The following is a 14,128-nucleotide window of genomic DNA, read 5'->3' on the forward strand; positions in this document are numbered from 1 at the left end:
ACAGTGCATTCACTGGACTCGGTCAGGTTCTAAACACTTCAATTTCTACGCGCACACACACCTACACTGACTCCTCAACCTGAAAGCATGTTTTCACAAAGCTGAAGCAGCGCGTCTGTTACCATCATGACAATAACGGTCGGTTATCATGCCGCCAAACGGGTTAATCTGATTGTCAAGAATACAGTTAATGAAGACACACTTTGTAGATCGTCAGGGGAATTAGCTCAAATGGTAGAGCGCTCGCTTAGCATGCGAGAGGTACCGGGATCGATACCCGGATTCTCCAGTTCTTTTTGCATGTTATACTTTTGTGCAATCGTGTTCATTTTTGTTCCCTCACAAATGTCATGAAGAGAGGGACTAGCACACATGAGAGAAGGCAATTTTTGCAGGTGGGAGACGCTTGCATTGATACCCAGCTTGGGCAAAAGAAATTACCTTTGTTTGGGGCTCACATATAGACAGTGCATTCACTGGACTCGGTCAGGTTCTAAACACTTCAATTTCTACGCGCACACACACCTACACTGACTCCTCAACCTGAAAGCATGTTTTCACAAAGCTGAAGCAGCGCGTCTGTTACCATCATGACAATAACGGTCGGTTATCATGCCGCCAAACGGGTTAATCTGATTGTCAAGAATACAGTTAATGAAGACACACTTTTTAGATCGTCAGGGGAATTAGCTCAAATGGTTGAGCGCTCGCTTAGCATGCGAGAGGTACCGGGATCGATACCCGGATTCTCCAGTTCTTTTTGCATGTTATACTTTTGTGCAATCGTGTTCATTTTTGTTCCCTCACAAATGTCATGAAGAGAGGGACTAGAACACATGAGAGAAGGCAATTTTTGCAGGTGGGAGACGCTTGCATTGATACCCAGCTTGGGCAAAAGAAATTACCTTTGTTTGGGGCTCACATATAGACAGTGCATTCACTGGACTCGGTCAGGTTCTAAACACTTCAATTTCTACGCGCACACACACCTACACTGACTCCTCAACCTGAAAGCATGTTTTCACAAAGCTGAAGCAGCGCGTCTGTTACCATCATGACAATAACGGTCGGTTATCATGCCGCCAAACGGGTTAATCTGATTGTCAAGAATACAGTTAATGAAGACACACTTTGTATATCGTCAGGGGAATTAGCTCAAATGGTAGAGCGCTCGCTTAGCATGCGAGAGGTACCGGGATCGATACCCGGATTCTCCAGTTCTTTTTGCATGTTATACTTTTGTGCAATCGTGTTCATTTTTGTTCCCTCACAAATGTCATGAAGAGAGGGACTAGCACACATGAGAGAAGACAATTTTTGCAGGTGGGAGACGCTTGCATTGATACCCAGCTTGGGCAAAAGAAATTACCTTTGTTTGGGGCTCACATATAGACAGTGCATTCACTGGACTCGGTCAGGTTCTAAACACTTCAATTTCTACGCGCACACACACCTACACTGACTCCTCAACCTGAAAGCATGTTTTCACAAAGCTGAAGCAGCGCGTCTGTTACCATCATGACAATAACGGTCGGTTATCATGCCGCCAAACGGGTTAATCTGATTGTCAAGAATACAGTTAATGAAGACACACTTTGTAGATCGTCAGGGGAATTAGCTCAAATGGTAGAGCGCTCGCTTAGCATGCGAGAGGTACCGGGATCGATACCCGGATTCTCCAGTTCTTTTTGCATGTTATACTTTTGTGCAATCGTGTTCATTTTTGTTCCCTCACAAATGTCATGAAGAGTGGGACTAGCACACATGAGAGAAGGCAATTTTTGCAGGTGGGAGACGCTTGCATTGATACCCAGCTTGGGCAAAAGAAATTACCTTTGTTTGGGGCTCACATATAGACAGTGCATTCACTGGACTCGGTCAGGTTCTAAACACTTCAATTTCTACGCGCACACACACCTACACTGACTCCTCAACCTGAAAGCATGTTTTCACAAAGCTGAAGCAGCGCGTCTGTTACCATCATGACAATAACGGTCGGTTATCATGCCGCCAAACGGGTTAATCTGATTGTCAAGAATACAGTTAATGAAGACACACTTTGTAGATCGTCAGGGGAATTAGCTCAAATGGTAGAGCGCTCGCTTAGCATGCGAGAGGTACCGGGATCGATACCCGGATTCTCCAGTTCTTTTTGCATGTTATACTTTTGTGCAATCGTGTTCATTTTTGTTCGTGCTCACAAATGTCATGAAGAGAGGGACTAGCACACATGAGAGAAGGCAATTACCCAGCTTGGGCAAAAGAAATTACCTTTGTTTGGGGCTCACATATAGACAGTGCATTCACTGGACTCGGTCAGGTTCTAAACACTTCAATTTCTACGCGCACACACACCTACACTGACTCCTCAACCTGAAAGCATGTTTTCACAAAGCTGAAGCAGCGCGTCTGTTACCATCATGACAATAACGGTCGGTTATCATGCCGCCAAACGGGTTAATCTGATTGTCAAGAATACAGTTAATGAAGACACACTTTGTAAATCGTCAGGGGAATTAGCTCAAATGTTAGAGCGCTCGCTTAGCATGCGAGAGGTACCGGGATCGATACCCGGATTCTCCAGTTCTTTTTGCATGTTATACTTTTGTGCAATCGTGTTCATTTTTGTTCCCTCACAAATGTCATGAAGAGAGGGACTAGCACACATGAGAGAAGGCAATTTTTGCAGGTGGGAGACGCTTGCATTGATACCCAGCTTGGGCAAAAGAAATTACCTTTGTTTGGGGCTCACATATAGACAGTGCATTCACTGGACTCGGTCAGGTTCTAAACACTTCAATTTCTACGCGCACACACACCTACACTGACTCCTCAACCTGAAAGCATGTTTTCACAAAGCTGAAGCAGCGCGTCTGTTACCATCATGACAATAACGGTCGGTTATCATGCCGCCAAACGGGTTAATCTGATTGTCAAGAATACAGTTAATGAAGACACACTTTGTAGATCGTCAGGGGAATTAGCTCAAATGGTAGAGCGCTCGCTTAGCATGCGAGAGGTACCGGGATCGATACCCGGATTCTCCAGTTCTTTTTGCATGTTATACTTTTGTGCAATCGTGTTCATTTTTGTTCCCTCACAAATGTCATGAAGAGAGGGACTAGCACACATGAGAGAAGGCAATTGTTGCAGGTGGGAGACGCTTGCATTGATACCCAGCTTGGGCAAAAGAAATTACCTTTGTTTGGGGCTCACATATAGACAGTGCATTCACTGGACTCGGTCAGGTTCTAAACACTTCAATTTCTACGCGCACACACACCTACACTGACTCCTCAACCTGAAAGCATGTTTTCACAAAGCTGAAGCAGCGCGTCTGTTACCATCATGACAATAACGGTCGGTTATCATGCCGCCAAACGGGTTAATCTGATTGTCAAGAATACAGTTAATGAAGACACACTTTGTAGATCGTCAGGGGAATTAGCTCAAATGGTAGAGCGCTCGCTTAGCATGCGAGAGGTACCGGGATCGATACCCGGATTCTCCAGTTCTTTTTGCATGTTATACTTTTGTGCAATCGTGTTCATTTTTGTTCGTGCTCACAAATGTCATGAAGAGAGGGACTAGCACACATGAGAGAAGGCAATTACCCAGCTTGGGCAAAAGAAATTACCTTTGTTTGGGGCTCACATATAGACAGTGCATTCACTGGACTCGGTCAGGTTCTAAACACTTCAATTTCTACGCGCACACACACCTACACTGACTCCTCAACCTGAAAGCATGTTTTCACAAAGCTGAAGCAGCGCGTCTGTTACCATCATGACAATAACGGTCGGTTATCATGCCGCCAAACGGGTTAATCTGATTGTCAAGAATACAGTTAATGAAGACACACTTTGTAAATCGTCAGGGGAATTAGCTCAAATGTTAGAGCGCTCGCTTAGCATGCGAGAGGTACCGGGATCGATACCAGGATTCTCCAGTTCTTTTTGCATGTTATACTTTTGTGCAATCGTGTTCATTTTTGTTCCCTCACAAATGTCATGAAGAGAGGGACTAGCACACATGAGAGAAGGCAATTTTTGCAGGTGGGAGACGCTTGCATTGATACCCAGCTTGGGCAAAAGAAATTACCTTTGTTTGGGGCTCACATATAGACAGTGCATTCACTGGACTCGGTCAGGTTCTAAACACTTCAATTTCTACGCGCACACACACCTACACTGACTCCTCAACCTGAAAGCATGTTTTCACAAAGCTGAAGCAGCGCGTCTGTTACCATCATGACAATAACGGTCGGCTATCATGCCGCCAAACGGGTTAATCTGATTGTCAAGAATACAGTTAATGAAGACACACTTTGTAGATCGTCAGGGGAATTAGCTCAAATGGTAGAGCGCTCGCTTAGCATGCGAGAGGTACCGGGATCGATACCCGGATTCTCCAGTTCTTTTTGCATGTTATACTTTTGTGCAATCGTGTTCATTTTTGTTCCCTCACAAATGTCATGAAGAGAGGGACTAGCACACATGAGAGAAGGCAATTTTTGCAGGTGGGAGACGCTTGCATTGATACCCAGCTTGGGCAAAAGAAATTACCTTTGTTTGGGGCTCACATATAGACAGTGCATTCACTGGACTCGGTCAGGTTCTAAACACTTCAATTTCTACGCGCACACACACCTACACTGACTCCTCAACCTGAAAGCATGTTTTCACAAAGCTGAAGCAGCGCGTCTGTTACCATCATGACAATAACGGTCGGTTATCATGCCGCCAAACGGGTTAATCTGATTGTCAAGAATACAGTTAATGAAGACACACTTTGTAGATCGTCAGGGGAATTAGCTCAAATGGTAGAGCGCTCGCTTAGCATGCGAGAGGTACCGGGATCGATACCCGGATTCTCCAGTTCTTTTTGCATGTTATACTTTTGTGCAATCGTGTTCATTTTTGTTCCCTCACAAATGTCATGAAGAGAGGGACTAGCACACATGAGAGAAGGCAATTGTTGCAGGTGGGAGACGCTTGCATTGATACCCAGCTTGGGCAAAAGAAATTACCTTTGTTTGGGGCTCACATATAGACAGTGCATTCACTGGACTCGGTCAGGTTCTAAACACTTCAATTTCTACGCGCACACACACCTACACTGACTCCTCAACCTGAAAGCATGTTTTCACAAAGCTGAAGCAGCGCGTCTGTTACCATCATGACAATAACGGTCGGTTATCATGCCGCCAAACGGGTTAATCTGATTGTCAAGAATACAGTTAATGAAGACACACTTTGTAGATCGTCAGGGGAATTAGCTCAAATGGTAGAGCGCTCGCTTAGCATGCGAGAGGTACCGGGATCGATACCCGGATTCTCCAGTTCTTTTTGCATGTTATACTTTTGTGCAATCGTGTTCATTTTTGTTCCCTCACAAATGTCATGAAGAGAGGGACTAGCACACATGAGAGAAGGCAATTACCCAGCTTGGGCAAAAGAAGTTACCTTTGTTTGGGGCTCACATATAGACAGTGCATTCACTGGACTCGGTCAGGTTCTAAACACTTCAATTTCTACGCGCACACACACCTACACTGACTCCTCAACCTGAAAGCATGTTTTCACAAAGCTGAAGCAGCGCGTCTGTTACCATCATGACAATAACGGTCGGTTATCATGCCGCCAAACGGGTTAATCTGATTGTCAAGAATACAGTTAATGAAGACACACTTTGTAGATCGTCAGGGGAATTAGCTCAAATGGTAGAGCGCTCGCTTAGCATGCGAGAGGTACCGGGATCGATACCCGGATTCTCCAGTTCTTTTTGCATGTTATACTTTTGTGCAATCGTGTTCATTTTTGTTCCCTCACAAATGTCATGAAGAGAGGGACTAGCACACATGAGAGAAGGCAATTTTTGCAGGTGGGAGACGCTTGCATTGATACCCAGCTTGGGCAAAAGAAATTACCTTTGTTTGGGGCTCACATATAGACAGTGCATTCACTGGACTCGGTCAGGTTCTAAACACTTCAATTTCTACGCGCACACACACCTACACTGACTCCTCAACCTGAAAGCATGTTTTCACAAAGCTGAAGCAGCGCGTCTGTTACCATCATGACAATAACGGTCGGTTATCATGCCGCCAAACGGGTTAATCTGATTGTCAAGAATACAGTTAATGAAGACACACTTTGTAGATCGTCAGGGGAATTAGCTCAAATGGTAGAGCGCTCGCTTAGCATGCGAGAGGTACCGGGATCGATACCCGGATTCTCCAGTTCTTTTTGCATGTTATACTTTTGTGCAATCGTGTTCATTTTTGTTCCCTCACAAATGTCATGAAGAGAGGGACTAGCACACATGAGAGAAGGCAATTTTTGCAGGTGGGAGACGCTTGCATTGATACCCAGCTTGGGCAAAAGAAATTACCTTTGTTTGGGGCTCACATATAGACAGTGCATTCACTGGACTCGGTCAGGTTCTAAACACTTCAATTTCTACGCGCACACACACCTACACTGACTCCTCAACCTGAAAGCATGTTTTCACAAAGCTGAAGCAGCGCGTCTGTTACCATCATGACAATAACGGTCGGTTATCATGCCGCCAAACGGGTTAATCTGATTGTCAAGAATACAGTTAATGAAGACACACTTTGTAGATCGTCAGGGGAATTAGCTCAAATGGTAGAGCGCTCGCTTAGCATGCGAGAGGTACCGGGATCGATACCCGGATTCTCCAGTTCTTTTTGCATGTTATACTTTTGTGCAATCGTGTTCATTTTTGTTCCCTCACAAATGTCATGAAGAGAGGGACTAGCACACATGAGAGAACGCAATTGTTGCAGGTGGGAGACGCTTGCATTGATACCCAGCTTGGGCAAAAGAAGTTACCTTTGTTTGGGGCTCACATATAGACAGTGCATTCACTGGACTCGGTCAGGTTCTAAACACTTCAATTTCTACGCGCACACACACCTACACTGACTCCTCAACCTGAAAGCATGTTTTCACAAAGCTGAAGCAGCGCGTCTGTTACCATCATGACAATAACGGTCGGTTATCATGCCGCCAAACGGGTTAATCTGATTGTCAAGAATACAGTTAATGAAGACACACTTTGTAGATCGTCAGGGGAATTAGCTCAAATGGTAGAGCGCTCGCTTAGCATGCGAGAGGTACCGGGATCGATACCCGGATTCTCCAGTTCTTTTTGCATGTTATACTTTTGTGCAATCGTGTTCATTTTTGTTCCCTCACAAATGTCATGAAGAGAGGGACTAGCACACATGAGAGAAGGCAATTACCCAGCTTGGGCAAAAGAAATTACCTTTGTTTGGGGCTCACATATAGACAGTGCATTCACTGGACTCGGTCAGGTTCTAAACACTTCAATTTCTACGCGCACACACACCTACACTGACTCCTCAACCTGAAAGCATGTTTTCACAAAGCTGAAGCAGCGCGTCTGTTACCATCATGACAATAACGGTCGGTTATCATGCCGCCAAACGGGTTAATCTGATTGTCAAGAATACAGTTAATGAAGACACACTTTGTAGATCGTCAGGGGAATTAGCTCAAATGGTAGAGCGCTCGCTTAGCATGCGAGAGGTACCGGGATCGATACCCGGATTCTCCAGTTCTTTTTGCATGTTATACTTTTGTGCAATCGTGTTCATTTTTGTTCCCTCACAAATGTCATGAAGAGAGGGACTAGCACACATGAGAGAAGGCAATTTTTGCAGGTGGGAGACGCTTGCATTGATACCCAGCTTGGGCAAAAGAAATTACCTTTGTTTGGGGCTCACATATAGACAGTGCATTCACTGGACTCGGTCAGGTTCTAAACACTTCAATTTCTACGCGCACACACACCTACACTGACTCCTCAACCTGAAAGCATGTTTTCACAAAGCTGAAGCAGCGCGTCTGTTACCATCATGACAATAACGGTCGGTTATCATGCCGCCAAACGGGTTAATCTGATTGTCAAGAATACAGTTAATGAAGACACACTTTGTAGATCGTCAGGGGAATTAGCTCAAATGGTAGAGCGCTCGCTTAGCATGCGAGAGGTACCGGGATCGATACCCGGATTCTCCAGTTCTTTTTGCATGTTATACTTTTGTGCAATCGTGTTCATTTTTGTTCCCTCACAAATGTCATGAAGAGAGGGACTAGCACACATGAGAGAAGGCAATTGTTGCAGGTGGGAGACGCTTGCATTGATACCCAGCTTGGGCAAAAGAAATTACCTTTGTTTGGGGCTCACATATAGACAGTGCATTCACTGGACTCGGTCAGGTTCTAAACACTTCAATTTCTACGCGCACACACACCTACACTGACTCCTCAACCTGAAAGCATGTTTTCACAAAGCTGAAGCAGCGCGTCTGTTACCATCATGACAATAACGGTCGGTTATCATGCCGCCAAACGGGTTAATCTGATTGTCAAGAATACAGTTAATGAAGACACACTTTGTAGATCGTCAGGGGAATTAGCTCAAATGGTAGAGCGCTCGCTTAGCATGCGAGAGGTACCGGGATCGATACCCGGATTCTCCAGTTCTTTTTGCATGTTATACTTTTGTGCAATCGTGTTCATTTTTGTTCCCTCACAAATGTCATGAAGAGAGGGACTAGCACACATGAGAGAAGGCAATTTTTGCAGGTGGGAGACGCTTGCATTGATACCCAGCTTGGGCAAAAGAAATTACCTTTGTTTGGGGCTCACATATAGACAGTGCATTCACTGGACTCGGTCAGGTTCTAAACACTTCAATTTCTACGCGCACACACACCTACACTGACTCCTCAACCTGAAAGCATGTTTTCACAAAGCTGAAGCAGCGCGTCTGTTACCATCATGACAATAACGGTCGGTTATCATGCCGCCAAACGGGTTAATCTGATTGTCAAGAATACAGTTAATGAAGACACACTTTGTAGATCGTCAGGGGAATTAGCTCAAATGGTAGAGCGCTCGCTTAGCATGCGAGAGGTACCGGGATCGATACCCGGATTCTCCAGTTCTTTTTGCATGTTATACTTTTGTGCAATCGTGTTCATTTTTGTTCGTGCTCACAAATGTCATGAAGAGAGGGACTAGCACACATGAGAGAAGGCAATTACCCAGCTTGGGCAAAAGAAATTACCTTTGTTTGGGGCTCACATATAGACAGTGCATTCACTGGACTCGGTCAGGTTCTAAACACTTCAATTTCTACGCGCACACACACCTACACTGACTCCTCAACCTGAAAGCATGTTTTCACAAAGCTGAAGCAGCGCGTCTGTTACCATCATGACAATAACGGTCGGTTATCATGCCGCCAAACGGGTTAATCTGATTGTCAAGAATACAGTTAATGAAGACACACTTTGTAGATCGTCAGGGGAATTAGCTCAAATGGTAGAGCGCTCGCTTAGCATGCGAGAGGTACCGGGATCGATACCCGGATTCTCCAGTTCTTTTTGCATGTTATACTTTTGTGCAATCGTGTTCATTTTTGTTCCCTCACAAATGTCATGAAGAGAGGGACTAGCACACATGAGAGAAGGCAATTTTTGCAGGTGGGAGACGCTTGCATTGATACCCAGCTTGGGCAAAAGAAATTACCTTTGTTTGGGGCTCACATATAGACAGTGCATTCACTGGACTCGGTCAGGTTCTAAACACTTCAATTTCTACGCGCACACACACCTACACTGACTCCTCAACCTGAAAGCATGTTTTCACAAAGCTGAAGCAGCGCGTCTGTTACCATCATGACAATAACGGTCGGTTATCATGCCGCCAAACGGGTTAATCTGATTGTCAAGAATACAGTTAATGAAGACACACTTTGTAGATCGTCAGGGGAATTAGCTCAAATGGTAGAGCGCTCGCTTAGCATGCGAGAGGTACCGGGATCGATACCCGGATTCTCCAGTTCTTTTTGCATGTTATACTTTTGTGCAATCGTGTTCATTTTTGTTCGTGCTCACAAATGTCATGAAGAGAGGGACTAGCACACATGAGAGAAGGCAATTACCCAGCTTGGGCAAAAGAAATTACCTTTGTTTGGGGCTCACATATAGACAGTGCATTCACTGGACTCGGTCAGGTTCTAAACACTTCAATTTCTACGCGCACACACACCTACACTGACTCCTCAACCTGAAAGCATGTTTTCACAAAGCTGAAGCAGCGCGTCTGTTACCATCATGACAATAACGGTCGGTTATCATGCCGCCAAACGGGTTAATCTGATTGTCAAGAATACAGTTAATGAAGACACACTTTGTAGATCGTCAGGGGAATTAGCTCAAATGGTAGAGCGCTCGCTTAGCATGCGAGAGGTACCGGGATCGATACCCGGATTCTCCAGTTCTTTTTGCATGTTATCCTTTTGTGCAATCGTGTTCATTTTTGTTCCCTCACAAATGTCATGAAGAGAGGGACTAGCACACATGAGAGAAGGCAATTTTTGCAGGTGGGAGACGCTTGCATTGATACCCAGCTTGGGCAAAAGAAATTACCTTTGTTTGGGGCTCACATATAGACAGTGCATTCACTGGACTCGGTCAGGTTCTAAACACTTCAATTTCTACGCGCACACACACCTACACTGACTCCTCAACCTGAAAGCATGTTTTCACAAAGCTGAAGCAGCGCGTCTGTTACCATCATGACAATAACGGTCGGTTATCATGCCGCCAAACGGGTTAATCTGATTGTCAAGAATACAGTTAATGAAGACACACTTTGTAGATCGTCAGGGGAATTAGCTCAAATGGTAGAGCGCTCGCTTAGCATGCGAGAGGTACCGGGATCGATACCCGGATTCTCCAGTTCTTTTTGCATGTTATACTTTTGTGCAATCGTGTTCATTTTTGTTCCCTCACAAATGTCATGAAGAGAGGGACTAGCACACATGAGAGAAGGCAATTTTTGCAGGTGGGAGACGCTTGCATTGATACCCAGCTTGGGCAAAAGAAATTACCTTTGTTTGGGGCTCACATATAGACAGTGCATTCACTGGACTCGGTCAGGTTCTAAACACTTCAATTTCTACGCGCACACACACCTACACTGACTCCTCAACCTGAAAGCATGTTTTCACAAAGCTGAAGCAGCGCGTCTGTTACCATCATGACAATAACGGTCGGTTATCATGCCGCCAAACGGGTTAATCTGATTGTCAAGAATACAGTTAATGAAGACACACTTTGTAGATCGTCAGGGGAATTAGCTCAAATGGTAGAGCGCTCGCTTAGCATGCGAGAGGTACCGGAATCGATACCCGGATTCTCCAGTTCTTTTTGCATGTTATACTTTTGTGCAATCGTGTTCATTTTTGTTCCCTCACAAATGTCATGAAGAGAGGGACTAGCACACATGAGAGAAGGCAATTGTTGCAGGTGGGAGACGCTTGCATTGATACCCAGCTTGGGCAAAAGAAATTACCTTTGTTTGGGGCTCACATATAGACAGTGCATTCACTGGACTCGGTCAGGTTCTAAACACTTCAATTTCTACGCGCACACACACCTACACTGACTCCTCAACCTGAAAGCATGTTTTCACAAAGCTGAAGCAGCGCGTCTGTTACCATCATGACAATAACGGTCGGTTATCATGCCGCCAAACGGGTTAATCTGATTGTCAAGAATACAGTTAATGAAGACACACTTTGTAGATCGTCAGGGGAATTAGCTCAAATGGTAGAGCGCTCGCTTAGCATGCGAGAGGTACCGGGATCGATACCCGGATTCTCCAGTTCTTTTTGCATGTTATACTTTTGTGCAATCGTGTTCATTTTTGTTCCCTCACAAATGTCATGAAGAGAGGGACTAGCACACATGAGAGAAGGCAATTTTTGCAGGTGGGAGACGCTTGCATTGATACCCAGCTTGGGCAAAAGAAATTACCTTTGTTTGGGGCTCACATATAGACAGTGCATTCACTGGACTCGGTCAGGTTCTAAACACTTCAATTTCTACGCGCACACACACCTACACTGACTCCTCAACCTGAAAGCATGTTTTCACAAAGCTGAAGCAGCGCGTCTGTTACCATCATGACAATAACGGTCGGTTATCATGCCGCCAAACGGGTTAATCTGATTGTCAAGAATACAGTTAATGAAGACACACTTTGTAGATCGTCAGGGGAATTAGCTCAAATGGTAGAGCGCTCGCTTAGCATGCGAGAGGTACCGGAATCGATACCCGGATTCTCCAGTTCTTTTTGCATGTTATACTTTTGTGCAATCGTGTTCATTTTTGTTCCCTCACAAATGTCATGAAGAGAGGGACTAGCACACATGAGAGAAGGCAATTGTTGCAGGTGGGAGACGCTTGCATTGATACCCAGCTTGGGCAAAAGAAATTACCTTTGTTTGGGGCTCACATATAGACAGTGCATTCACTGGACTCGGTCAGGTTCTAAACACTTCAATTTCTACGCGCACACACACCTACACTGACTCCTCAACCTGAAAGCATGTTTTCACAAAGCTGAAGCAGCGCGTCTGTTACCATCATGACAATAACGGTCGGTTATCATGCCGCCAAACGGGTTAATCTGATTGTCAAGAATACAGTTAATGAAGACACACTTTGTAGATCGTCAGGGGAATTAGCTCAAATGGTAGAGCGCTCGCTTAGCATGCGAGAGGTACCGGGATCGATACCCGGATTCTCCAGTTCTTTTTGCATGTTATACTTTTGTGCAATCGTGTTCATTTTTGTTCCCTCACAAATGTCATGAAGAGAGGGACTAGCACACATGAGAGAAGGCAATTTTTGCAGGTGGGAGACGCTTGCATTGATACCCAGCTTGGGCAAAAGAAATTACCTTTGTTTGGGGCTCACATATAGACAGTGCATTCACTGGACTCGGTCAGGTTCTAAACACTTCAATTTCTACGCGCACACACACCTACACTGACTCCTCAACCTGAAAGCATGTTTTCACAAAGCTGAAGCAGCGCGTCTGTTACCATCATGACAATAACGGTCGGTTATCATGCCGCCAAACGGGTTAATCTGATTGTCAAGAATACAGTTAATGAAGACACACTTTGTAGATCGTCAGGGGAATTAGCTCAAATGGTAGAGCGCTCGCTTAGCATGCGAGAGGTACCGGGATCGATACCCGGATTCTCCAGTTCTTTTTGCATGTTATACTTTTGTGCAATCGTGTTCATTTTTGTTCGTGCTCACAAATGTCATGAAGAGAGGGACTAGCACACATGAGAGAAGGCAATTACCCAGCTTGGGCAAAAGAAATTACCTTTGTTTGGGGCTCACATATAGACAGTGCATTCACTGGACTCGGTCAGGTTCTAAACACTTTAATTTCTACGCGCACACACCCCTACACTGACTCCTCAACCTGAAAGCATGTTTTCACAAAGCTGAAGCAGCGCGTCTGTTACCATCATGACAATAACGGTCGGTTATCATGCCGCCAAACGGGTTAATCTGATTGTCAAGAATACAGTTAATGAAGACACACTTTGTAGATCGTCAGGGGAATTAGCTCAAATGGTAGAGCGCTCGCTTAGCATGCGAGAGGTACCGGGATCGATACCCGGATTCTCCAGTTCTTTTTGCATGTTATACTTTTGTGCAATCGTGTTCATTTTTGTTCCCTCACAAATGTCATGAAGAGAGGGACTAGCACACATGAGAGAAGGCAATTTTTGCAGGTGGGAGACGCTTGCATTGATACCCAGCTTGGGCAAAAGAAATTACCTTTGTTTGGGGCTCACATATAGACAGTGCATTCACTGGACTCGGTCAGGTTCTAAACACTTCAATTTCTACGCGCACACACACCTACACTGACTCCTCAACCTGAAAGCATGTTTTCACAAAGCTGAAGCAGCGCGTCTGTTACCATCATGACAATAACGGTCGGTTATCATGCCGCCAAACGGGTTAATCTGATTGTCAAGAATACAGTTAATGAAGACACACTTTGTAGATCGTCAGGGGAATTAGCTCAAATGGTAGAGCGCTCGCTTAGCATGCGAGAGGTACCGGGATCGATACCCGGATTCTCCAGTTCTTTTTGCATGTTATACTTTTGTGCAATCGTGTTCATTTTTGTTCGTGCTCACAAATGTCATGAAGAGAGGGACTAGCACACATGAGAGAAGGCAATTACCC

At 45.0% G+C, this 14,128-nt stretch overlaps 26 non-coding genes across 26 annotated transcripts; all 26 read left to right on the forward strand.

Moving 5' to 3' along the window:
• Positions 1-216: 216 nt before the first annotated feature.
• Trnaa-agc (transfer RNA alanine (anticodon AGC)) lies at positions 217-289 on the forward strand. The gene has a single exon. It is a non-coding gene; the product is annotated as a tRNA-Ala (tRNA).
• An 855-nt stretch (positions 290-1,144) lies between these two features.
• Trnaa-agc (transfer RNA alanine (anticodon AGC)) lies at positions 1,145-1,217 on the forward strand. The gene has a single exon. It is a non-coding gene; the product is annotated as a tRNA-Ala (tRNA).
• A 391-nt stretch (positions 1,218-1,608) lies between these two features.
• On the forward strand, positions 1,609-1,681 carry Trnaa-agc (transfer RNA alanine (anticodon AGC)). The gene has a single exon. It is a non-coding gene; the product is annotated as a tRNA-Ala (tRNA).
• A 391-nt stretch (positions 1,682-2,072) lies between these two features.
• Positions 2,073-2,145, forward strand: Trnaa-agc (transfer RNA alanine (anticodon AGC)). The gene has a single exon. It is a non-coding gene; the product is annotated as a tRNA-Ala (tRNA).
• Positions 2,146-2,974: 829 nt separating this feature from the next.
• Positions 2,975-3,047, forward strand: Trnaa-agc (transfer RNA alanine (anticodon AGC)). Its single transcript has one exon. It is a non-coding gene; the product is annotated as a tRNA-Ala (tRNA).
• A 391-nt stretch (positions 3,048-3,438) lies between these two features.
• On the forward strand, positions 3,439-3,511 carry Trnaa-agc (transfer RNA alanine (anticodon AGC)). The gene has a single exon. It is a non-coding gene; the product is annotated as a tRNA-Ala (tRNA).
• Positions 3,512-4,340: 829 nt separating this feature from the next.
• Trnaa-agc (transfer RNA alanine (anticodon AGC)) lies at positions 4,341-4,413 on the forward strand. Its single transcript has one exon. It is a non-coding gene; the product is annotated as a tRNA-Ala (tRNA).
• Positions 4,414-4,804: 391 nt separating this feature from the next.
• Positions 4,805-4,877, forward strand: Trnaa-agc (transfer RNA alanine (anticodon AGC)). The gene has a single exon. It is a non-coding gene; the product is annotated as a tRNA-Ala (tRNA).
• A 391-nt stretch (positions 4,878-5,268) lies between these two features.
• Trnaa-agc (transfer RNA alanine (anticodon AGC)) lies at positions 5,269-5,341 on the forward strand. Its single transcript has one exon. It is a non-coding gene; the product is annotated as a tRNA-Ala (tRNA).
• Positions 5,342-5,704: 363 nt separating this feature from the next.
• Positions 5,705-5,777, forward strand: Trnaa-agc (transfer RNA alanine (anticodon AGC)). Its single transcript has one exon. It is a non-coding gene; the product is annotated as a tRNA-Ala (tRNA).
• Positions 5,778-6,168: 391 nt separating this feature from the next.
• Positions 6,169-6,241, forward strand: Trnaa-agc (transfer RNA alanine (anticodon AGC)). Its single transcript has one exon. It is a non-coding gene; the product is annotated as a tRNA-Ala (tRNA).
• A 391-nt stretch (positions 6,242-6,632) lies between these two features.
• Trnaa-agc (transfer RNA alanine (anticodon AGC)) lies at positions 6,633-6,705 on the forward strand. Its single transcript has one exon. It is a non-coding gene; the product is annotated as a tRNA-Ala (tRNA).
• A 391-nt stretch (positions 6,706-7,096) lies between these two features.
• Trnaa-agc (transfer RNA alanine (anticodon AGC)) lies at positions 7,097-7,169 on the forward strand. Its single transcript has one exon. It is a non-coding gene; the product is annotated as a tRNA-Ala (tRNA).
• Positions 7,170-7,532: 363 nt separating this feature from the next.
• On the forward strand, positions 7,533-7,605 carry Trnaa-agc (transfer RNA alanine (anticodon AGC)). Its single transcript has one exon. It is a non-coding gene; the product is annotated as a tRNA-Ala (tRNA).
• A 391-nt stretch (positions 7,606-7,996) lies between these two features.
• Positions 7,997-8,069, forward strand: Trnaa-agc (transfer RNA alanine (anticodon AGC)). Its single transcript has one exon. It is a non-coding gene; the product is annotated as a tRNA-Ala (tRNA).
• A 391-nt stretch (positions 8,070-8,460) lies between these two features.
• Positions 8,461-8,533, forward strand: Trnaa-agc (transfer RNA alanine (anticodon AGC)). The gene has a single exon. It is a non-coding gene; the product is annotated as a tRNA-Ala (tRNA).
• Positions 8,534-8,924: 391 nt separating this feature from the next.
• On the forward strand, positions 8,925-8,997 carry Trnaa-agc (transfer RNA alanine (anticodon AGC)). The gene has a single exon. It is a non-coding gene; the product is annotated as a tRNA-Ala (tRNA).
• Positions 8,998-9,362: 365 nt separating this feature from the next.
• On the forward strand, positions 9,363-9,435 carry Trnaa-agc (transfer RNA alanine (anticodon AGC)). The gene has a single exon. It is a non-coding gene; the product is annotated as a tRNA-Ala (tRNA).
• A 391-nt stretch (positions 9,436-9,826) lies between these two features.
• On the forward strand, positions 9,827-9,899 carry Trnaa-agc (transfer RNA alanine (anticodon AGC)). Its single transcript has one exon. It is a non-coding gene; the product is annotated as a tRNA-Ala (tRNA).
• Positions 9,900-10,264: 365 nt separating this feature from the next.
• On the forward strand, positions 10,265-10,337 carry Trnaa-agc (transfer RNA alanine (anticodon AGC)). The gene has a single exon. It is a non-coding gene; the product is annotated as a tRNA-Ala (tRNA).
• Positions 10,338-10,728: 391 nt separating this feature from the next.
• Trnaa-agc (transfer RNA alanine (anticodon AGC)) lies at positions 10,729-10,801 on the forward strand. The gene has a single exon. It is a non-coding gene; the product is annotated as a tRNA-Ala (tRNA).
• Positions 10,802-11,656: 855 nt separating this feature from the next.
• Positions 11,657-11,729, forward strand: Trnaa-agc (transfer RNA alanine (anticodon AGC)). Its single transcript has one exon. It is a non-coding gene; the product is annotated as a tRNA-Ala (tRNA).
• Positions 11,730-12,584: 855 nt separating this feature from the next.
• Trnaa-agc (transfer RNA alanine (anticodon AGC)) lies at positions 12,585-12,657 on the forward strand. The gene has a single exon. It is a non-coding gene; the product is annotated as a tRNA-Ala (tRNA).
• A 391-nt stretch (positions 12,658-13,048) lies between these two features.
• Trnaa-agc (transfer RNA alanine (anticodon AGC)) lies at positions 13,049-13,121 on the forward strand. Its single transcript has one exon. It is a non-coding gene; the product is annotated as a tRNA-Ala (tRNA).
• Positions 13,122-13,486: 365 nt separating this feature from the next.
• Trnaa-agc (transfer RNA alanine (anticodon AGC)) lies at positions 13,487-13,559 on the forward strand. The gene has a single exon. It is a non-coding gene; the product is annotated as a tRNA-Ala (tRNA).
• Positions 13,560-13,950: 391 nt separating this feature from the next.
• Positions 13,951-14,023, forward strand: Trnaa-agc (transfer RNA alanine (anticodon AGC)). The gene has a single exon. It is a non-coding gene; the product is annotated as a tRNA-Ala (tRNA).
• Positions 14,024-14,128: the final 105 nt, after the last annotated feature.

The sequence above is a fragment of the Haliotis asinina genome, chromosome 6, assembly GCF_037392515.1.
Source record: "Haliotis asinina isolate JCU_RB_2024 chromosome 6, JCU_Hal_asi_v2, whole genome shotgun sequence".
In the NCBI taxonomy this organism is placed as follows: domain Eukaryota; kingdom Metazoa; phylum Mollusca; class Gastropoda; order Lepetellida; family Haliotidae; genus Haliotis; species Haliotis asinina.